Genomic DNA, 24822 nt, shown 5'->3' with positions numbered 1-24822 from the left:
TTGGAGACGGAAACTGCCCCTGCAGCCACCCGCCCGTGTATCAGCGATAGCACCGCCACCATTGAGGAGCCTGCTGCTAACAGGTGTCAGGCTAGGACTGATATGGCCGCACATTTGAAGAGCCTCTCCAGCCACGCAACTTCGATTTTCCGGCCAGACGTTTTGGGAAAGAAAAGTTCAGCCGTGCATTTACACCAACTTGGTTAGCTAAAGGAAAGGGGCTTCATTAGCGGAGTGTGGTCAGGTTGTGTGTTTTGCTTGCATGAAGAAGCAACAGAGGGAAACATGTTGATATGGTGTCCCTTCACCTTCCGGAGGAGCTGGACCCAGGCCGTCCTGATGGCCACATTTGGATTATTCTAACTACTGGAGCACGTTGTCTGCAGCTCAGGGTAAGTTATTTGGTTTAAGCTGCCGCTGAGCAGTTTAATATTCAGTTATCAATCACACTGATATAACTTTGCTGAAAAAGATGGCTATTTGGAGATGTTCTTGTGTGCTTTGTGCAATGGGCTTTTGGACCTGTTAGTTGCAATAGAGGCATACATTTGTTGGTGTATTGTTGTAAGCTGCCGCAGAGCAGTTTAATATTCGATTAAATCAAGTTGTCAATTACTTTTAACATCACACTGATATGCACATTTTTAGATATATTTGGATATGTTCTTGTGTGCCATGCGCAATGGGCTTTTGGACATGTGCATCTGCATTTAGATCTGTGGGAAGGACGTCAGAAATTGTGTTCAACAGCATACACTTGACGACTGTGCTGCTCCTACATTACTGAGATATTTCCTCAGGTGTCTGAGAATGTCAATGCAGGATGTGATCAGACTGAGTCAAAAACAGTCCACTGGCAATTACATAAAGGGGGATATTATAGTAGGTTTGCAGTGCATAAAGCCCTCATTACAGAGATGAATGCATGTTGGAGAGTTCAGTCGTGCAAAAACCGCAGGCACTGGGCAAAGTGAAATGGTCAGATGAGTCATTTTCTTGAGTGGGCGAGTGCATGTGTGGTGAACACCAACAGGTCGGTACAGGCCTGAATGCTTGACCTCTACAGTGAGGGGAACCGATGGCTCTGTTATGCTGGGGTGGCATTTTGCTGGCATGGTTTGGGTCCAGTTGTCCCCCCTTGGTCTTTTCCAGGTTGACTATGCCCCCATACTTGGGGCACGAGGGGTCATTGACTGGTTTGATGAGTATGAAAATTATGTGAATTAGGTTAATATGTTTTTCAATAGTTTATGAGGAGACACATGCATTAACTGTTCATTTTAGCATTCGACTCAGTTGAGCCTGAGTACAGCTGAGGCTGACAAAGTTCAGCTTAGACTAATGATTTAACAAGAAAAATCAGATGTCTAATGCTGATTACATTTAATTGATCTGTTGTGAGTAATCTTTTAAAGCTCCTGAGCTTCTCCCTCCTGCAGAATTATTTGTTGGGCTTTTTATCGTGTCTTTTACCATTATGTTTCAATTGTACAAACAAATAAAGGTCTAAAAGTCTTTGAGAGAATTTGCATAGACTTTGGAGACTCTACCTACACATGTGAAGCAGCTCTGTTAAGCATATGCCCATGAAGAAAGCAAATAGGACAGAATTCCCCTGGAGTCCAGACTCTGCTGGTGGTGGAGTAAAGCCAGCAGGTGGACACTCCCACACTCTTTAAATCTCCCAGAACAACCTGGAGGTCATGGCAGTTACGGGGAGGTGGTGGGCTGTGAAATAGTAGGCCTGAAAGACAGAATGACAGGATTGTAATAATAAAGAGCAGCATCCAAGGACCTATTGCATCCAAAAAAAAAGGGATCATTGGTCAGACCTGGTGACGTCAGAATTTGTGAGTGCAAGGACATTTGACGGCATCGGAAAGCTTAGAGCAGGAAGAAGTATCTAAAATACACCAATAGAAGAATAAAGAAGAGATCTTAAAGAGGAGATCTTCATGTAACTTTTGCCAAAGCTTCATATAAATGAGCCAAATGCGAGTCTGTAAAGCTGAGAGTGAGACGTCGCTGCAATACAGATTTAGATAATAAATGGCCGGGTCTGGAAATACCATCAGGCCAAACTTAATATTATTTTTTACCCCACCAGTGGTTAAAATGTAGTGCAGCAAAGCTCTCCCTCTATTTCGTCCATCAAACTAATTTATTTTTTGGTGTGTATTGTGCATCCCAGTTTTAAAGGTCCGCTGAACCTATAGACTTCTGGTCTGATTTGATTAATATTTAGTGTCAGAGCTGATGATTTATCACTCCAAATATTATTATTATAAATATATTTATTTGTCTTTGTTGTCGGCACTGTTTTCACGTAGGACAAATTATAGTTGTCTTTTTCCTGTAAAGGAGAGATTGCAGAAAAGAAAGTGTTAAGAGTTACATGTTTCTCTGTGGGCCAAGAAAATTCCTGAAACCTTTTCACTCTCATAAAACTTTGAAACCCCATTAAAAAATGTCAAAAATGCTTTCTCATCAAGACTAAAACCATCCTGTTTCACAAGTTTGTTTTTTTTCTTTTTTCTTTTTTACACCAAACTGTATGACAACTTCCAACTGCACAGTGGTGACTCTCTGGCAAAGTGTCATGAGAGGAAATCAAAATGGCAGAGAGGTGGTTTTAATTAAAGGAGACAGTACAGTAGGCCTGTGCTTACATTGGGTGACACCTGATCTGCGTAATAATCTGTGTTCTATTTTCACAGTTTCATTCCGGATGAATCGTCATCTGCTCATGTGCGTCTGATCAGTCGTGAGCCTCTGCCCACTGACCCGTCCACAGCTCGTGTGTCAGGTCCAGGCGTGTCTAAAGGTGTTAGTGACTCACTGCTGCATTGCTGTTTGTTTGGGTTTTGACATGATGGGGGGTGAGAGTGACTCAGTCTTAACACCAGCAGATTTCAGCTCTGGCACCTTCGCTCTGCCTGTACTGTTTAACCTCCCTCTGATACTAAAAATAAACATCTCAGGGAGCCCAGAGAGCCAGCTTAGGATTTCCCACTGAGAGGCATGTTGATTCATTCAAACTCTCTCCAGTGTCTATCGAGTGACACAGTTTAAACCAATCTGGCTTTTTGTATAACCTTTGACCTTAAACAAGCCAGTTGGTCCGCTCATAAACATTTCCTGGACACTTACTGGAGCCATGTATCACGGCGGAGTGCCTCAGGGGCTCAGCCTGAATACATTTGTACTTTTGTCAGAAGCTCTTCCATAGGAAATCTATTAACACTGGGGTTTACTTAATCAGCGTGAGTGATGGCCGTCGGTATTGGTTACACAACGGAGAAAAATAGAAGCTGTGCCACAAGGTCACGCTCCAGTGTTCCCTAATGAAGGTGCCTTTTGGTGGTGTAGCTTTCCATCACCTCAAAAGTATGAGATTAAAGACGAATATGAGTGGCATTAAGAGTTGAGGCCCATTAACCTCTAAGTCTGGTCTATATTCTACATAGTCAGGCTGCAGTGCTATCACTGGATGCAGTAAAAAAAAGTAATGAAACAATGTTTAACATAATGAAATGGCAACTCTAATTTGCTATGATGGAATATCTTGTTCTGTGGAAGTTGTTTTTCATTCAATACGAGAATCAATCAAAAGTTAATGTTTCTAAAATATGAATTTAAACCTTGATCCTTTGACTACAATGAAAAACTGTCAGGAAAATACAAAAAGGGGGGAACATATGCACTTAAAAAACACAAATATATCCTCTACTATTAAAAGTCATCAAATAGTGAAAATCTTTCATCTCACCTCTGAAAGGGTCATCAGTCAGCAGACCCTCTCACATGCATAATTACAACCCAGACAACAGATGAGGCTTTGTTGTGGTCATTGTACACTCTTCTCTTTTGTCCTACACCCTGATAACAGAGAGCTGTGTAACATATTTCAAAGTGTATATATAATGTGAGAGGTTCCTTTTTAAAGACAGTGTAGCCACAGCAGGTTGTTCCATATGGTCTATTTGGTTATATCAGAGGGAGTCTGGTGGTCCTGATGTGGAGTCCTCTGGTTACACTTTTTTTTTTTTTAAGAGTAGATCAAAGTGGAGCAACCATCAGCTGGGATGCTCTCAGCATCGGAGACACAGGGAAGGTCATCATGCTGGGCTGCTGGGAAGGTGTCCGACTTCAAGGCCTTTGCGTCATCGGCCATTGTGAGGTGGCCCAGCCGGTCAGGGGGGGGTCCCATGGAAGGAAAGCAGCAGGGATACGAAGGACAGGGACCCTTTGAAGTGGGTAGGGTTGCAGCTCTGTGGCTGCATGACCCTCCCAGAACCCCACCCTACTCCCTACACATCACATATGGACACCTCTGAAAACCACCCCTGGGAGCACTGGGGCTCCTAGACCCAGGCGGTGTAACCTGAGAGCGGCTGTAGCAGCCTGTCAGATGGAGGCTTCCAATTGGTCCAAACAGGAAGCAAGTGTGACTCCATGAAGCCCTGGGGTCGAATATGTCTCTTAGAACAGTGACAATTGGATTAGTGTTTTATGTAGTCCAGATGACCTTGGGATCCTATAAACACAGACACATTCACACAGGTAGAGCTAATCTGGGAGCACTTAGACTTACACTTACACATCTACAGGCAAATACATCTTGTTTCAGCGGCCTGGCTCTCAGGCACTGAAGCCAACTTTTAGTTTCCCTGTTACGTTCAGGCTACAGCAGTGCAGCTCATCAAGCGCATGATGTCACCATTTTCATTCTTGTTTTATGACTGGAGATCGGTAATTGAAAGTGTACTTATCTCTTTTCAGCGTATGAGTCACCAGGTCCGCCGCACTGCCCTTTCTATCTTTAGCCCTACATTTATTTTTTAGCACAGTATTTTATGTGAACAATCCAGCAGCAGAGACACATCCACACTTTAGGGAGACGCATGGAAACGGTGTTTTATAGCTTTGCTCCCTGCTGCCCCTTTCCCTCTTCTGTCTTCCTTTCTGCCTTTCTCTTTATCTTGAGCTCTCCTGTTCTTCTCTCCTGTCCTTTCCATCTCTCTCTGGAGTAGATGAGGGCATGCCACCATCACTTACACAGACTTAAAAAAGATGATTAGACAGATTTAATGGCACTGGAGCCAGTTTGGTTGTCTGGTCTCATATTCACGTGTGCATGTGTATTACGTGTGTGCATTTGTATGCACTGTACATGTATATGTGTGTGGTCATATATAAGTGCATGTAAGCATGTGGCTGGCTCAGAGGAGCAGTACTACCATCAGTCAGAGTACAGAGCCAGCCCTGCTTTAATGGCTGCCATAATTAAAAAAGCTTTTAGAGGAGGGTGTGCCACTAAAGGGGGCAAGGTGGGGGTGGGGCTGGGCTGGTTGGAGCAGCAGAGTTAGGGCAGGACAATGGCCTGCCAAAAAACAAGCTCATTTTTGCATGGGCATATAGTAAAAATGCCAGAAAATGTAATTTCTTCTGACTGTATGCCCAATTCATACTCACTCAGAGGTGCCACTGTTGCATGATTGTTGAAAATGCATGTTGAAATATTAAGACTACACCTTTAAGATTCTTTTGAGCTGATAGGGCAAACTTGTTAGCAAAGCAGTAGTTACAGAACGACATTATCATTCATTTGGAATCAAGTTTGTGTCCATGTGAATATGAGTCCAAGTCTGACTCTGCTTTTGGTCTCTATCAGCTCCCGAGGGAAATATCAGCTAAATGCTCCACCATGTTCACCAGCTGGTCTCTCACTGTGTCTGTCTGTGCATCGGTGCTGAGTAGGGAGTGGACAGTGGTATTTTAGAGCTTCTTCTCTGGAAACAGCCGCCTGCTGCAGCTGAGAACGATGCCATGAGAGTGGGGAGAGTGAACCAGAACAGTGAAGTTGTAAGATAAACAATGAGCTGAAACTCACTGAAGAGCTTTGCAAAGCCAATAGTGGCTGTAAATTTCAGTAATAATCCTCTGTAGGTTCATGTTCATGTAAACCTATGTTATATATCTTTTTTTAAGTTGTGTACTTACAGTATCCCAAATGCTTGCAGCACTTTTCGAACCTAAAGTAATACTTGATTTTAATCATGATATCCCCTATGTGCATGTGTTGGCGTTGTGGTTGCCTGCCAGAAGCTCAAAATTGAGTTTTATCCAGTTTTAAGTCACATTTTTAGGATACTTTTTTTTTTTCACCTTGGTCGTTTTCAACTATATATTTTAACTGGATGATGGATTTTAGTCATCGGACGTCTGGATCTTAAGTTATCAGAGAAAAAAGCCAGACAAATGTTAGGCAGCTCAGCTCCCAGCCGCTGGAGACGTCTTGTCTGGCAAAGACCGTCTGCGAATCACTGATTCTCAAAGTGAAACTGCTTTATTCGTTGTTTCCACCGGTTTTAATCCCCTGGTCTGTTTGTTATGGAGAGGAGGAGACCTGCGTGGATAATTTGGCTCCCCGTAAAAACCTCCAGAACGACTGGTTCATACGTTATCAGAGAAACAATTAAAACAAAGGTTAGTGGCAATCTCAGCTCCCAACCCTTCCCTGACGTCTTGTGTCCGCCGTATAGCGTCAACAAAATATTGACTTTACATGGGAAACTGCTTTATTCGGTGCTTTTAATGGTTATAATTTGTTTTGGAGACGAGCAGACCTCTGAGGATAATTTGGCTTCTGGTAAAATCCTCCTGAACGACTGACACTGAAAGAATCCAAACTGGGAGGAGTTTTATGGCAAGTAAATGTACAATATTTTCCTCTGAAATGCAGTATGAGTATGAAGTAGCACACACTGGAAATACACAAGTTAAGTTCTCATAAGTGTACTTAAGTGCAGTTCTGGAATAAATATAAATTTTACACCACACATCTTGTAATGTGCAGCAACAGTAAATATGTAGGCACGTCTGCATAGGTGAACTGTCTATTTCACTGTAATATTTAGTTGCTATAGTATGAAGCGCTTGCGGAGAGTCAGGAAAGTCCTGCTGATGTAGAGAGGAACATGGAAGTGCCTCAGGCTGTCTGCAGCACAGACTATGACCACAGAAAATCTATGAGTTAATCCTATAAAAGATGTTACTAAGAGGTCATTGTGGCGTCCACTGTTGTAGTAAATTTAGTTGAAACTTCTGACTTTACATTACCTATGCAAATTATCATAATGCCGTATACGTAAGTCATGTAATTACACTGCTGCACAGCCTCTCTTGTTGCCATTAGCAGCCATGTTTACATGTCTAGACAACATTTATTTTGCTGGCAAAGCTCTGTAACATAAACACCGTGAACGTGGATGGAAACAATTACACCACTCGGACATGCCTCCAGTGATAACGGTGTACGGCTCTAATCTAAACATACTGGAAAGCATAAATATTCATAAGAGTCAGGAGAAAGGCTGGATTAGATGCTGGTATAAATGGGATTCAGAGTTGTTTGAGTCATGATGGAGAAAATGCATGTAGCATTATGCTGCTGGTCAGGATACTCTACAGAAATTCACAAACTGGCTCCAGCTACGAAATCCAAGTTAGCTACTTTGACTATTTTATTTGATCAAAATCAGATTTGTAATGTGATAGTTTTGCATTGGGAAACTACATTTATATAGCTTGTACTGGTATATACAATACAGATTGTACTGTAGTCCAGCGTGTAGGTGTCTATCCATTAGGTGTGTGGGATTTTGTCAAAGTAAGTGTTGGAAGTATGGTTGTGATTAACAAGGCCCCAATCCCCACACCCCACACCTCTGAACTTGTGAAAACATTTGAAAACACTTTTCATTTCCTTAGCTTGAACTGGAGAGCCCTCTTACTCTCCTACACACACACACACACACACACACACACACACACACACACACACACACACACATACATACACACACACACACACACACACACACACACACACACACAGGCATACATTCAATGCTAAATGGACAACCAAGTGTGGACCACTCTTTCTAGTCATTTTCAAAAAACAAAACAGAAGTACAAAATTTTGATTTACCTTGCATTGTGTAGATGCAAAACTGCTTTTGTAATTTTCTTTTAAAGATTATCACGAGGGGCTTTACAGCCCTGATCACTGTCTGCCTGTCATAGAGAGGATCTCCAGTGGAGCTCTATGGTGAACACAGACTGGGACATAACTCATAAAAAGACTTTCTTGATGTCTCTCAAAAATCCAATAACTATATTGTTTTTAACAGTTGAACTTCTTGCTTTGACAAATATTCTGAAAATAATCACGTAGTGTTGCACTTTATTAGCACTGCAGTGGCACAATAATCTCCAAAGCCATTAAAGTATGTTACTGATAATGATATAAAGTATATGCAGTTTATCCTAATGGGTATTAATGTAGTATCCTAATATAGTAGAATCTACTAAAACATCATGTGTCTGTAAAACAGCCACTCATCGTCATTCAGAAGTCCAGCACCCTGAGTAAAGACTCAAAGGCTATAAGAGAAAGATGAAGTTGCTGGTGCGATAGGACTGTTAGCTTTAGGGTTGTGGTTTTATAGTGTGGTGCATTAAATTTTGACGTTCAACACCCAAACTAACATTTAAAGGTTCGAGGTAATAAGGTTGGACACCTGTGATTTTGAGTTTGATCCTTATAGGCCTCAGTGAAAACACCCAATGTGAAGTGCTCAGAGAAAAGCTCCATGTTTGAAGGGGATTTGGTGAAGCTACAGTGGCGGTGCAGTGTCTGGTTCAAATCCTGCCTGTTATCAGTACCTGGAGCATCAAAACCAATCCAGCTGCCCCTCTGGCCTCCAGTGACATAGAGGCAGCAGGATATGTCATGGAAAACCATCAGAGGAATAAGATTTTGCTACAACGTGGAGATGGAAGACAGGCTCCCACCTGCATTGGCAGTCCAGTGCTTTTGAAGACTGGTGCGGGGAGTTTTGTTGGGGGCCCCTGTTGGCTCACCGGTCCACTGTTGGTGTGTAATGACAGGGAGGTCCACTGTTGGATAGTTACACACGCACACACGCGCACACACACACACACAGCACTCCTCCCTAGGCAGGTTAGTGATCCCACTCTCTAACAGAAGTCCAGTGGAGCAGACCTGCCATGCTGTGGCCTCTGGGGTCATATAGCGGAGGTCAAAGAGTTAAACAGCTCTAAGCCTGGTGCGTTCTAATACTGTGCCCCTCAGTCTATCTCCACTGAACCTATTGAATATCACTGGGGAGGGGAAATATCCCTCTGTTTACTGCTGCACCCAGAGGTAAAAGCAGTGACTTGATGTGAGAAGGTGGGTTCAGATGCAGGTCAGAGTCAAAGAAAAGTTGAGGTCAAAGGTCTGTGTGCAGGAATGAGTCTAAATCTCCTCTTACTGTCTTAACTCACACTTTGTTTACATTAAACTGAAACTGACAACCTAATAAATGTAGCCCTAATGCAAATCTACACATTCTGCAAGTGCAAATTACTGTAAAGTGGGAGTAATAATTTTTAATGAGGTGTAATCGTTTTTTTCCTTACATGCATTGCATGTGAATATTCATTTTCATTCTGCATATATTCTCATGTTTTTTATGTGTTTTCAGTTTGTTTGTTGCTGTGTAGTTTTTCTTGCTGCCAATTAGCACATCATATTTCACAACATGTATATACAGTATATTTTTAATTTGTGCAGTTTTATGTAGTTTAGTTTATTTGTTTCACTGTTCAAATCACTAGTTGTGTATGTTTAATAATCCCAATTGCTCTGCTGTTATATATGCCCCATGTTTTTAGCCGTGTCCCACTATCTGCTGCTGGATTGACCCAAATTCCTTGTGGGGATCGTTAAAGTTTTATTTGAACTGATGTTGTACACTGTTTGACATGTAGTTGATGGGGTGTACGGGGGGACTGGATCCCCTTGTCATGCTCTGGAAATGGGAAATGGGTGGCTGCATGAGTGGAGGTGTTCAAGTGCTTGGGACAGTCAGAGTCTCCTGTCCTCAGGCCCAGGTGGGGGCAGCGGGAGGCTGCTTCTCATGTTCAGGAAGAGAGCAGGCAGGGGCGCAGGATCTGAGCATTTACACTATTTGGGTTACAGGGGAGCTATTTATTTGCGCGGTTTGACATGTTTCTGTCGACCTGGGGAGCTGTGCTGTATGGAAAACCGATAGCGCTGAAGTGTATTTATTTATTCTGCAGGCGAAGCAGCCAAACAGAACAAGGCTGGGAAGAGGAGCTGGAAATAAAAAAGTTAGAGAATGCACAGAGAGAAAAAGAGAAACTGTTTGAGCTTTTCTAAATAGTTGGGACTTAGAGCTTTGTCCCAGCATGCTGCGCACTGAGTCCTGTGGAGTTGTGGGTGGTTGAGAGGACATGTCCTCCATCTGCCTGTACAACTTCCCGGACCACAACACGATTTTGGCAACTAACCAATGATGAGATGATGATTCTTATGGTTCAGCACATAATCAAAACAACTTCCCATTAAACAGCTTTATGTTCTCTCCATGTTTGACCTATAGAAAGCTGCAGTAGCAAAGGCCTTTATGTGAAATACCTGAATTATCAGCTTAAATCTTAACATCAATGTGGTCTTCAAACTGATTGCTCCCCATGCTAGGCACATTCAATTTTCCATTCAAACTTCACATATACAGTTGACATTTTTAATAGTCGTAAATTTCAGCTTGATATCTTTAAAAATTTTCTGAACAGGTTTTTGATTTTAGACAAATGTAGACAAAAGCAAGCTTCTCATTTCTTTCCAGTGACTGTCAATTTTGCTGCAGCTAGCTAGCTAGCTAATTAGGCCAACGTGGCAGCCCTTTTTAATATTTGCAGCTGAATTGTTTTAAAACTAGAATCTTGTAAAGGATCTTAAATACTGTGCTGAAAGCCTGTGGTGAACTGATGAGGAAGGAAACAGTGTTGTTCTTGTATTTCTGTGCAGAGTTACTTAGTCCTTGTATTAAAAGTATGATAAGAAAATCTGACAGAGGCATAGATTAGATTTATGTTCCCTTATTGGTATTTTTAAAAATTAATTTCTCTTTTAACATAACAAGAAAGTGGAGAAATACGAAACGACTGACCCCACAAGATAGTATAGCTTGAAATGCTCTTTGGCTAACGTTAGTTACTTTTTTTCCAAAGTGAAGTTTTGCTTTTGTATTATTGGTGGCAGGAAAACGTGAGGAATCAACACAGCGGAACGTCAGTGAGTGAATGCTCGCTCCAAAGAAAGCTTCTGTCCTTTAGTGTTAGATATTTTGCTTCTGTGAACACTCATCCAAAGCACACAGACCATAATGGGAAACATATCAGCACACTGTTGGAAGTTTAGTGACATAACATTGCATGATTGTTGTGGAGGTTCAAACTCTTTTGAGAAAGTTACGCATCACTTCCTCGTGTAGCTGCTGCCATGAGAAGTTGCCCAGTAAAAGTTTAAATATCATGTTGTTGATTTTACTGTCAGCAAAACATCCCCAGGTTCTCTCTGCCTCTGTGTGTGGGTTTGTATGTATATATGTGTGTTTTCACTCAATGCACAGATTCCGTTTCCAACCACGCACTAATACAACCACAGAAATATAACTCTAACCGTCTTTGACATTATTGCCGTCATTGTCATCATCATCTCCTTTTTTCCACTCTCAATTCTTTTCTCCTTTATTCGACTGGCTCTAACACACACACACACACATACACACACACACACACACACACACACACACACACACACTTCTCCCAGAGTGCTAATGTTGACCATGTGTATACTGTATCTGGCAGCTATTTTAAACTCCACACCTTTGCCCTTGAACTGTACTCAGACCCTTCCTGGGTAAACACAGCTAATCCAGCAGTCACGCAGCTACAGAGGATATGGAATCAATACAGCAAAGGGCAAGTATTATTCTACATCATTATGAGCTTTTTATATTCATAATCCGCACTATTTTTAGTGTTTTCTGTGGTCAGAAGAACAGGTCATGCCATGAACGACGGGCTGGTCTGCATTCCACATCGTGACAGGCATAAAAGTAGCTCCAAGTGAAAAGTCAAGCATGACGACTGTATCCAGATCCTGCAGCGATGCCCTCCCGATGGCTCTCAACACAAGATTACAGGTGGATTACCTGCTGAGCAACATGACAGGAAATGAAATACTTCAACTTTTGCACCATACATGTCGTTCCAAAGATACTGATTCTTCTATTCCTTGTGATGGAGGAGAACCTGACTTTGAGAAACAGCAGAGGCCCGTCCCTTCGAAATGATTGCTTGTTTTAATGTGTGTGTGTGTGTGTGTGTGTGTGTGTGTGTGTGTGTGTGTGTGTGTGTGTGTGTGTGTGTGTGCGTGTGCGTGTGCACGCGTGTGTGTGTGTGTGTGTGTGTGTGTCGTCTAACTGCAGGCCTGCGGCGCTGCTGATTAAACCAGTTCTGTGTGGTGATTAATGAAAAAGTTGTGTGTGACTAGCTGTCTGATTGGAGTTGAAGTTGTTGCAAGACACTTTGTCACCTTGAGAGCCATTAGGAGCTTATGATGCTGATGGTGATTCACAAGTGTGATTGATTATTCTTCATAGTGAGAATCAGCTGAAGTCTGGCTATGTTTAAAGAATATGGAGTGGCTTTGGAGTTATTGTTTGATTGCGTTCGGGGCAGGGAACTAGTTTACTGCTGCAGACCGGCCTTTTCTCAACAGAACTCTTTGGCTTTGGCAGGAGATGCATCATGTGGACCCCAGTCCACCAGCCTCTGTCACGACCTTGTTGAATCCTTCCACAAGTCTCCTAAATTTACACTCCAGCCCTCACTGGGCTGATATTGGCTCATGGTTCTTAACTTTTTTTTGCTAAACTTGTAAAACACAGTGAACAAAGCACAGACATTTAGTATCTATTGGGTCCAACATCACTGATTATTGTGCATGGACATATTGCATGGGATTTTCACCTATAAGTATTGCACAGTGTGTAATTATTTGTTTGGTTTCATAGTTTAGCATCAACCTGCAGTATACTGTGTTGAAAGCTCTATGATTAGTCCATTTTAGTTCGACCCTCTCAAGTTTTGTTACCTTGTGCAGTGAACTGCCATCACAGATGACAGATTTTTAAAGTAGGAGGTGTGAACATGTAGCAAGGAGACAGACCTTGTTTTCTAATTAAAAAGAGTGACATTCGGTCTTACGTGCTTCTGTTTTTCAACTCTCGTCTAGACTACATGGGATAATGTGACAAGATTGGATTCTGAGTCATCCAGGCCACTGACTTGTACATCAGTGTTCAAATTGGAATTTGTCAGTGGTGTCATTAGATTTGGTAAAATTCAATTCAACTTTTCACTCCAGGCAATTGTCTGAAGGGAGGTTGAATTGTTGCAGAAGCAGCAGCATGGGTACATAGAAAGAAATGGAAAATACCTCATTGTTATCTGAGGAGGAGGTTACATTTACCATAACATGCTGAGATATAATGTGTTTGTGTCATGGTCACTGTTGAGGGATTGATTGGGTAATCCACCACATTTGTACTGGTGAGTTGCAACCAACAGTTTGCTTTGAATGAACAGCCTCATCATTTGTTTGAAGATGTTTTCTCAGCACTCAGGTCCAGTTTAGTTTGAAACAATCCAACAATCGGATACAACTTACAGTTGTTATTGAGCACACATGAAACCGTTGTAAGTTTATATTGGCATCGGACACAAGTTACATACAGAAATAAGAATGTGAACGGTTTGGAATTATAACAGTAAATTGTGCAGCGTGAATATAAACCACAGATATGTGACAGAGAGCAGTGACCAGGTCAGAGCAGACCCTTTGCTTACAAAAACCTACCACTGAAATTTACACATAGCTTCACTATATTTGATAAATGGACTGGTGAATGGAGGCATGCTAGACAGGGAGAGACCAGTCGAGAAGTTTTATCTACAGATCAGAAAGCAGCACCTACTCTCTCTTCACCTCCTGAAGGTAGAGGGGAATATCTTCATCAGGGTGATTCATCACTAGAGAGACTTCCTATACTTTCTTATCTGATGTTATCTGGGTCGAGGCCTCTGCCCTGCTCTGGCAGCCTCGCTGCCCTGCCCTGTGATGGATAGTGCAGAGGTGCTGCAGCTTGTGATCCACAGTAACACAACCTTCCTGAAACAAACCTCCTGCTCCTCTGGCGCCAGAAATCCACAGTGGCGGAGCTTGGAGTTGTGGCATTAGCCATGTTCTTTGATACGTGGTGTAACACAAGCTCTCGTTACTCACGCTGTCGTTTTATTGCGAATGTAAATGAGAATGGCCCTGAGCTTACAATTTATCAATGCCACATCTGTGAGGGTTTTTTAAACTTTGACTGATAAAGCAAATAAGACTGGGAGAGAGCAATTTGGCCTCAAATGCAGCACTGTTCTGCCAAGGCGTGTAACGTCTGTTGTTGTTGTTTATTTTCACACCCATTTTTGCTCAATACTCCTAAACTCACCTATTTGTTTTTCCATCACTTAAAATAGGTGAACATGACCTTGACTCCACCATACTGAGCCGGGCAGCCAATAGGAGCACACTGAGCATGGGTGGCCTCAAAAGTGGGACAGCATTTAGATTAACAACTTGAGATTTGTTTATGAACGTCAGGGAGAGAGTTTCTCTCTTTGGCTTTGTGAAGGCACAGAGCCCCTAATTTGTCTGGTTAATGCTGCTAATCCTGCTCCTGGAGATCGTCCGGGGTCTGCCTGCTGTAATGCCTTCCAGGCTGCTGTCAGAGGGAGGGAAAAAATTATTTTTATTAATCTGTTTTTAAAGGCTCACAAGGTTCTGCTGTAGAGGGCTATCAGCGTGAACGATGATCAGACCGAGACAATAGGTTTAGGACGTGCATTAGAGCACCTAATGGTCCTCTCCATCTTACACACACACACACACACACACACACACACACACACACGCATATACACATCATACTCCAAACGCCAAACCAATACACACATGCACAGATGAGAATTCACATGCACACACGCACATTTTATGACAACAGAGTGTGAAAATTTTTCTGTCAGCATTTGATCAGAAATGCTAAAAAAAAAAAAAATCCAGTGAAAAAAACAGAAAAGACATTAGACTATTTTCATTTCACGCCTTTGTTTAGGAGAAAGCAGCCAGTTTCCATTACTGTCTTCTGTTTCTGTTTAGACTGAGCTAGGCGGCCGTCCAAGACTCAACAGAGCAAAAAAAAATGAAGGGAGAAGGAAAACAAAACCCTCGGCTGGCAGCGCCGTCTATTGTGTAGCCGTTTGTCTTGAAAAATCATCTCAGCATAGATCCTGCTCTGTAATCCATATAATAAGCTCACTTTGGGTATAAATACCTGACGCTGCACAATGGCGGACTTCTGCTTAGGGTGGTTGCAATTGTGTGCAGGTCTGTTTACTGTGGGCGCCCTTGGCATTGGAGCTCAGCTTGTAGTCAGTCCAAGGTGCAGCAAAATAATAGATATTATGCGCTCCATTGTTTAATTTCTGGGTCTCTGCGCTGATTGAAACTCACTGCTGTCAGGGCTGTGGGTGGATTAGCAGTGTTATGACTCAGGTAGCTGTTTGATGGATGTGCTTACAAAGAGGTTTGCTGCTGAACACTGATTACGGCTAATTAACTCAATTGAAACTACTGTATCATCCCATGTAGTCATATATACAGCACCGTCATCATGTTCCATTCGCTTGCTTTACGGCACAGAGAACTTTTCACATTTGTCAAGTGAAGTGATCAAAAGATGTTTCTGATTTGCTCGGCCCCACCTCTCTCCCAGCTGTCTCCTCTCTCCACTGACCCCCTCATGCTTTCACTTTTCCTCACAGGAAGTGATTTACTGTCAAACACATTCCAACCGTCAACCCCAACTTCGAACACTGATCTACCCCAACAGACCCACACGCTTTCATTTCCCCCCATTTTCTTGCACGCTTTCTTCTGACGTGATGGAACACGATGGTTTCAACCTCTGTTTTTTCAGGTTCATCTCGTCATCAGGGTGTCTGTGATCTGCCCTCCACCACCAGCAGACTTATCTGTTCTGACCTAGAATCACTTATTGTTCCGTCGTGTGTTTGTGCCTGTGCTTTGGCTGATTGTATGCTGGTGCTTTTGATTGTTTGTTCTTTTCTTTATTTTGTTCTGACATGGATTGCACTGGTAGGGGGTTGAGAAAGCCTGGGAAATTATGCAACTCACTAACACATCACTTTCGATTTTGAAATTTTGTGGTTCATATGGTGCAGTTTGTACAATCAAAAAAAAAAAAAAATCACTCATTTGATTTATGCACCACACAACAGCTTTATGGCGTTTTTAAAATCTTTAATAATTGTTCCAAGTGGGCAAAACTTTTTCCTCTTTCTTGTCCTCCCTCTCTTTGTCAAATCATGTTTTCCTCTTCTTCTTCCTCTTCCCTCCTGTCTCTGCATCCGAGTCGGAAACATCCTGTTCATAGCTCCGTATTGACAAAGACACAGCTGGTCTGGGTCTGCATGTGGGCCGGCTGCTCCAGCTTTATTTCTGCCTCTCTCCTGGTTAGGCAGCAGAGCTCTGGAGCAGATGGCTGCAGTGTTCAATTGGACTCTGCCATTGTACCCCTTGTAATTGGTACTTGGAACCAAGTGCTTCATTAATTATGCAAAAGGGACTGTTTTAATGCATAGTGAGCCGGTCTTACTGAAGTGTAATACTAATCAAGTGAGTGCTTTGCTGCATTATGCATTAGAGAATTTGACTTATTTTAATTGTGGGCTCTTAACTGGATGGTTTCGGGTCTGAATCTCTGGGCAAACATAGGTAGGGAAAAATGAATGAGTAGCGTACACCTCCACTCCTTATCAATCGTCCTTGTGCCCTGTCGTCCTGTAAAAAGAAAAAAAGCCCTTAGGTCGTCGTGCAGCAGGCTATAATGACCCATAGTTAGGTTTTGTTGTAACATCTAGTGGCTTTAGTAATAATGACAGAAGCAAAGGAAAAAGTCGGATGACGTAGAGCGACATACACTTTCACACAAGAAACTGGTGTTCGGTTCTCATGTGAAAGTAGCAGTTTACGTTGTTTCTTTTATCCATGACCGTTTGATAAACGTAACCACGTTGTTAATATTGTAATTATGACAACAAGATCATTTAATGTTATTTAAACCCAAACCACAATCTTTTCCTAAACCTAACAACTGTCAGCACTCTTCATGTTCATTATTGTGACCACGACAACCAGGGTCCAGCTTGCCTGCCGCTGTAGGGACACTACTCCAGGAAACACTCCTATGGGTCGTATCAGAGGGTTGGAACAAAGACCTGTATGGCTGTTCAGGTTGGAGGACTTGTTGGGTGGTTTGGTCTGCGACAGGTAGTAAAGCAAATCATCCCCCACTCATAATGTTTCACAGAACTGCAGAGTCGTAACTTGCCTGTGCATCATGTAATGGAGTCCAACATTCGTAGAGGAGATATTCTATCCCCTCTCGCCATGCATGGAGAGCAAAGCATAAAGCTGGGTGCAGTTTCTGGGGATTTTAAATACACCTCAATGTAAATGATGCTCACCAAGAAATCAACTGTGGGGAAACTAAAAAACAGAGATTTTCTCTGTGCTTTCCTCCATGTTTAGAAGTTGAAATTACAAGTAGAGTTGTTGATATGGAGTGATATACAAAAACACACTGTGGTTTGGGAGAATTTTCTTCAGTAAGTATGGAAGCAATTTTGCGAGGGAGAAAACCACCACTGATTTGATCCTAAGTTGAGACGCAGCTAATCAGCTCAAGTGTGAAAACACGTCTAAACCCTCCGCTGCTCTGGTGGAGCTGCTAAATGATCAACTGAAGTCTGTGGCTGCACTAAGAAGCGTCCGGCCCTGAATTTGTGTTTCTGTGTGAATGTGAACCAGCCTGACTTAACCTTCCTTGCATGAGTAAAAGAAAAAAAAAAATTAAGGTCAAACACACGGAGGCAGAAGTCAAACCCTGCCTTCTATTTCAACCTAAATCCATAGACTTGCGTCGTTACCCGCAGCCATTTTCCCATACAACACATCTGCTGGTTGTCACAACAGCCAGCCGTCCAGGTTGAACATGTGCGTTTGATATGGCGGCCGATGTGGTTGGTATGTAAACGGTTGTCACTGGTGGTTTGAGGGGGTACGACTGTGATTCAGACCACTGCTGCTGGAGGCCGAAACATTACACCCTGCAGCCTGCAGATTCCCTCCACTGCAGCTACCGGCTCCGCGGCGTTGGCCGTGTTGGGTGGTCTCCTGAGGTTCGGCTCTGCGTGTTAATCAATGGTAATTAGAAAGATCCATCTGGGCTACAGTGAGCCAGCGGAGCGTGCCATACACATGTTCATGCATGAAGTACTCAGCGCACTGAGTGCTGGATGTTATCGTGGCTTTATAATCACATCAGGAGAAGCCAGTTGCACAGCATGTGGTGTAGGGTGGCATGATACCAATAAGGCTGCTCCTAAATTCTTTTAGTGATAGTATTAAATGGTATTCAGGGTCTGTTTCTGTTTCTGTGTGCTCTACAGTATGCATGCAAATTATATAATCTACACTTTTCAGTTGATGCTATAATACTTATCATCATTTAACATTCTCCAAAACTTATATCTGAGGCATTAATCTCAAATATACTTAAAGCAGTTATTGGATTAGTTGATGCAATTCAAATCCTCTCAGACACTGCAGTTCTCGTCTCCTGCATCATGTAGCAGTTAGGGTCATCTTCTATTAGTCAAGAAAATGTCAACATAACTGCATAATCCATCATATGATATTAACATATCAAGGTAATGTTTTACTGTAATATCATACTCTATCGATTCCCACTAGAACTCGCTCCTGTGTGTGTATGTGTCTGTCCACTGCAGTCTAAGTGTATCCGTATGTGTGGTGAGCTTTTCTACATCAGGACGTGTGTTTGAGTGTGTGCGGTGGCACGGGGAGGATTGTGAGGGGGAGATTTGTTGGAGCGTGACCATGTTAAGTTGCGTGTGTGTGTGTGTGTGTGTGTGTGTGTGTGTGTGTGTGTGTGTGTGTGTGTGCGTGCGTGCCAGCGCCTCCCCTCATGTGTTTAATGTAACCTACAAGGTCCAATTAGATCATTGCAGGCGCTAATGTGAGAGGCAGTGTTTGGTACACTGAGCTCAGCCTCAAGAACAAACATTGTAAACTTTAAAAAGGTAGAATGTAACTTTTCCACATTAAAATGTCTAAAACCCATTAGACCTGTGTTGTATATTTTGTTGAGCTGTGTACCAACATTATCTCAGACGCTTCTAGCGATTTTCAAACCGAGAGGAATACGTAATTTTAATCAAGGTAATGTTCCGTTTCATTTGGTTGCCTGTCAATGGCATCTCATCTTCTCTGTGCGTGCGTCAGCGCTGTACTTGTGTGCCAGAGGTGGTCAAAATAGACTTTTTATCCAGTTTTCAGCCACATCTTTATGATACACTTTTTAGATCTTGGTTATTTTGAGTTATATATTTTAACCAGAAGAAGGAATCTCGTCATCACAGGTCTGGATCTTAAGTTATCACTATAGCTGAACAAACGTTTGCTCACTGCCCCTGCAACCCATCCAACAGTGTTGGAGAAACACTGATTTTTTTTTTTTTTTAAGTGAATCTGCTGTTTTTACTGGATTAAATCATCGGGTCAGTTTGTTCTGAACAGGAGGTAACCTCTGCAGATAATTCGGCTGCCGGGAAAAACCTCCTGAATGATTAACACTGAAGGAATCCTATCAAGGACTAGCTGACTGCGATGATGGTGAAGGCGACAACTCCAATGATCTCACTCTACTTCACTGCGTGACCAAATTCCGTCTTTTGTTATTGTTTTGATAGAGAGATCCCTACTGGCAGAAAATTAAATATCGCTCTAATCTTTCCTCCTATTAATACTGGACTGGCCATTAAGAAATTCCTTCCTAATGAGGTTCCAGTGTAGGTGCATGTCTTCAAAAATGTCTTCAAAAGTTTATCTGAAGCTAATAGCCGAGGCCTCCACAGTCTGTATTAGTCAAATCAACTTGATATCTTTCAATTTTAATGTCTTTTTTGTACAAATTTCCCTCGTTACTATCCCTCCACTGCAGCTCAGCAAGAAAACTGTCATAGGAAACATGATGAAGGAATTTTCTTACTAAAACAGTGTGAAATTGTTAAATACCCCTGTAATTTGGATAACTTATCCTGCTGAAAGCTTGTATTGGTTTGTCTTTTATCACAGAAGGAGGACTTTGTTCAGCATTACTTCTGTTAAAAGCACATTAGGAGGGTATCTCTGAATGGCCAGGATGAACAGGAGGAAGGAGTAAAAACTGTTTCAGTGTTTATATATGCACCTGATTAATTTTTTAAGACAGACTTACTGTGAAGCTATCCTTTAAGTACAATAACACTAACACTATTCAGTGGCTATCGTACGTTATCGTACTACTGTGAGATATCCTCTGTGCATTAAAACCAGATCCACCAATTCTGATGCAACATTTAGACGACGTCACAGCAACAACATGAATGATATACCGGTTTCTGATCTCAGGTACGACGATGATGCAACATGTGTGAGACAAACTTCCTTTGCTTTGAACGTGTCTGTGTCGTTACTGTATGATTACGTCTGACGGTCAAGTTCATTTCAAGTGCAACAATAGTACATTCATCATTTCTCTGGGTCACAGTGACCTGATATTTTACAGATCTCATGCATCTCAATTGCTTGTGGTCCAAAGCCAAGTTTGAACTGATTTCCATCTACAAAACAGTTTGTTGTGCTGATTGTGCTCAGCCTTCATCATATAGTAAGTATTTACTCATACTTTCTTTAAGTATAAAACATTTTTTCTGCCTCATTAATTTTTTTATGTGCACCAAATGTTAATTCTAGTTTGCTGTTTCCGTTCAGCCTGTTTAATTCAATGTGCCGTCATTTGCGTGGAAAAGGTGGGAACCCCGGTTTCTGTCTGCAGCTCTCTCTCTCTTCACTTATTCTTTGTATGTGACTGTGATTGCAGGCAGTGACTCATCGCTGTGTCTGTCATGATCTCCACTCGCAAGACACACACAGGGATGATTACAGCTGTGGATCAGGTACAATCGTGTGTTCTTTGAGTCTCTCTGATAAAGGTAGAAAATGGGGCATTGTGGTCGTGTCTGCAGAAAGAACTCTCTTCTTCTTCTTCTTCTTCTTCTTCTTCTTCTTCCCCTGGTGCGCTCTCAAATGTGTCCTCTCCTCCTGGTCCCAGGCTGTGTAATAGCAAGGTTTTGTTATCGTCATCAGATGAAACACTAAAATCTCTACTTATGATTACTGTAATTGCTGCTCAATTTGTCTGCCTCCACCTCCCCTATCACCTCCAGTCTACCCTCCCCCAGTTCTCAATAATCTGCCATCAGCAGACTTTTCCCCCAGTTTTCTCATGCAATTACACAAAGCAGCGTGTTATTGGTTTCCATGGTGAGTCTCTAAGATAAACATCAAAGTATGTGATAGGGGAGGCGTATTGATTCAGGAGATCTCGGGGTTACGCTCATAATGTGTCCATATTTGACCTTTGACCCGTCTTTATGTTCTTTGACAACACAGCAGGCTGTGGCTGCGGTTGAGCTGAGAAGATTGTGGGTCTTCCCCCATTGCTTACATTTCGTCCTGTCGTCCTCCCACCCCCTCAGTTCACAGTCTCCCAACGACCTCAGACCTCACTGACACGAAGTGCAGTCCCAGCGTGCACCAATGCTCATGACACATACATTTTTTCTGCACTTGAGCATGAGATTTTGGCAGATGTTTGAAAATTCGCAGCTCAGGTTGAAAGATTTATAGTTCCATGTTCACAGCACAGCTCCTGCATTATTTGACAGATTCAGTATTGCATAATGAAGTACAGGCGTGCCTTGTTAAAATGGTTTGGTTGCTGAAGGAAAGTACAAATTTATTGATACTGAACTTTTCAAAAGAAAAGTTACAAATTGCTTCACAATTAAAACCTGCTCATCACAAATTATTTCCATAGTTTTTCCCATCGTTCCTAGCACTAATGAAAACACTACATTTACCAAAGTAATTACTGCGATCTGGTGACAGATTTGGAAGTAAACACAAAAGTTAGTGCAGCTGAAATATTCCTAATAAACCTAGCAAGTTAAGAGAATCTAGAAGTCAAACTTTGGGTTTAGAAGTTGCAGTTTGGATGCAACAATTCAAAAATGTGTCTGATATATATTAACAAGACATAACTGAAATCTGAAAGTGTCTCTCGATGTCTTGCATGGCAAAAAAAAAAAAACAGGCTGACAGAGTGTATGACCTCCTTATGTCTGTGTAACGTATGTACAGTCCTGTAATCTACAGATTACAACCACAAGCCTCACAGAGTCCACTCTGCGCTTGTTTGTCACAGTGAAAAATCCCCTTCTGTTTTCCGCACACAACAGAAGCCGCAGTCCAGATTTCTCGGACAAACCGATCTCTTCATGCTGCATCTCCCGCTCTCTCACGCTTTCACAGTGCCTTTTCATCACTTTGTGTTTGTGATCAGAGTGGCGCTCACCACCACTCTGTGGCGGGCTGGTGTGGTTTCAGCCCCCAGACATCCTTTCAGGGAGTGAGAGCCCTGTTTTGTCATGTGATTTCCAGGCCTTGTCTGGAGGCAGCGTGGGCGTTGGCAGAGGGAGAGGAAGAGAAAGGCGCAACAGGGTTAACTCATGCAGCCCGTGGGTCGGCTGTGGCGTAGACTCTGTGAAGAGAGGTCGCTAAATTGGCTGCTTCGACTGACTTTATTCACACTTCTCTGCCAAACACCACCGACTCATGCCTGACCTCCACTCCCACCGCCGCTCCCTCGCTCTATACTTTTTACTCTGATGGTGAGGAAACGCGACCTTTAGTGTAATTACCCTGACTGCATCTCCCTCATTAGACTCCTGCGGTAGAGCCCATAAACAGCTGCAGTCTGTAGCCCTCACTATTCACCGTGGACCTCACCCACGCATAACCTAAATACACATCACATAGCCATTAGCCAAACCTACTACCATCCAGTTATGAGAACAGGTTCGCAAAAGAAAAAAAAAAAACTGCTTTCACATCAGATTCAGAGCGGGCACTGAACCATGAACCATGCTTTCATTATTACACTCAAGCATCCTGGCAGTATGACAGTAAGAATCTTATTTCTTTCACATCGACTGCCAATATCACCACCTTCTGTGCCTGAGCAGTAAGTTTCTCTAACCACGTCAGGAAATCTGCACCTGTACATACAAGTACAATCGTCTAAAAAATACCACTGCCAGAAGACAATGGAGATGCACCACAAAACATTTGTGTGTGTGTGTTCATGTGGTGACGTTGATGTATAGTTTGTTTACTCCGGACTCTAGAGCGGCTCTTGCTGGGTCACCTGCAGGCTTAGTGGCTTAGGTTTATTGAACTCACGGCTTTGTTCAAAGCCCCCCACGGGTCCACCCATCCCTCATTTTCATAATCACTAGATGTTTTGATTGTGGAGAGTCTGTACGTTTGACCATAAGTGCAACAGACTGAATCCATTAATAAAAAGTCGATGAGCATGGTCAATAAGGCAATTTAGCCAAATACATGAATCAACAATAGCGTATTAAAGCTCTTGCCAGTAAGTGGGTCCAAGGGGGACGGCGTTCTGCTGCGTGCTGTGAAAAATCTAATGCAATTATGATCAGAATAATGCCTGGTATTGATCGGTGTGAGAGGCCATGAGGTGCACGGGTGGGACTGCTCTGGGGATGACCCCTTCCCACTTCATGATTGATTGGGTGTGTCGGAGCAATTCCAGCCCAAATGACTCATTGCAGGCCTGTGTGTCGAGCTGCGTCCAGGCTGGGCTCACATTATTAACTTACCCAGGAAGAGGGCACCGTAAATAGCCTGCAGTGGAGCCTCACTGGGGGACACTGCAGAAATAAAGAGGGGAAAAGCAGCCCCGCTGAACTCAATTTGTAATTTAATCCAGGGTGCTGCCATCGATTGAGATCTGCTCCTGCAATAGCAGCAAACCTGCAGCTGGGCAATGGATTAAAGCGCGCACCAACTTATCATCCTCACTCCACTGCTGCTCTCTGTTTTCCAAATAGTCATGAAATTGACTCAATGAGCTCACTGTACATTATCTCTCACTTTGTCTATGTCATACAAAAAATAACCCTCCCAAACACACACAAACGCACACATTCATCCTGCAGGTTTCAATGCCAAGTACAAGATCTTCCAAAAGTCTTCATTAGCGAGACTGAGAAGCCTATGTGACCATCACATCTGTTTCATCCACAAGGCTAAAACTTTTTTAGCAAACATGCAAGTGGTGGCCAAGTTTGACAGGAACTCAAACAAGTAAAAAATTCTCTATTATGATATAATGTCATGGTAAAAAATCATATTAAACACTTGTAAAGGATCAGTTCCCCCACATCTGAAAAAAAACAAAAACATCTTTTTCTACTTACCCTCCGAGAAAACCTCATGAAAAGCCACACAGATAGTTGAGGTTCTGTTTGCCAAGTTTTTAAGATATTCATCTTGGAGACTTTAGCCACCAACCCAATACAACGAGAGTGAATTGATTTTAATTTCTGGTGCCCGGTGTCATAAAACTGGAAATACTTTAAAAAAAAAAAAAAAAAAAAAAACTTCCTACTGAAGAATATGAAAACCACTAATAGTGACAACTGTGGATAATCCTGAGCAGGACATTGTTTGTGATAAAAACAAGTTGCTTTTGAGTGTAAGGGTATGATAAATAAATATATAAGATCAGAGGGTGGCAGAAGTATCAGATAACT

General features: G+C 42.4%; 1 long non-coding RNA gene across 1 annotated transcript in view; it reads left to right on the top strand.

Annotated features, from left to right (window-relative positions):
* Positions 1 to 257: 257 nt before the first annotated feature.
* The window catches only part of LOC130185300 (uncharacterized), a 112095-nt gene continuing 87530 nt past the window's right edge, over positions 258 to 24822 (top strand). The window contains exon 1 of the long non-coding RNA XR_008830138.1: positions 258 to 392. This is a non-coding gene — a long non-coding RNA (uncharacterized LOC130185300). The remainder of the gene's footprint in view (positions 393 to 24822) is intronic.

This window comes from Seriola aureovittata, chromosome 17 (genome assembly GCF_021018895.1).
Source record: "Seriola aureovittata isolate HTS-2021-v1 ecotype China chromosome 17, ASM2101889v1, whole genome shotgun sequence".
In the NCBI taxonomy this organism is placed as follows: domain Eukaryota; kingdom Metazoa; phylum Chordata; class Actinopteri; order Carangiformes; family Carangidae; genus Seriola; species Seriola aureovittata.
Note: the sequence above shows the minus strand (reverse complement) of the source record. Positions and strands in the feature narration are given on the sequence as shown.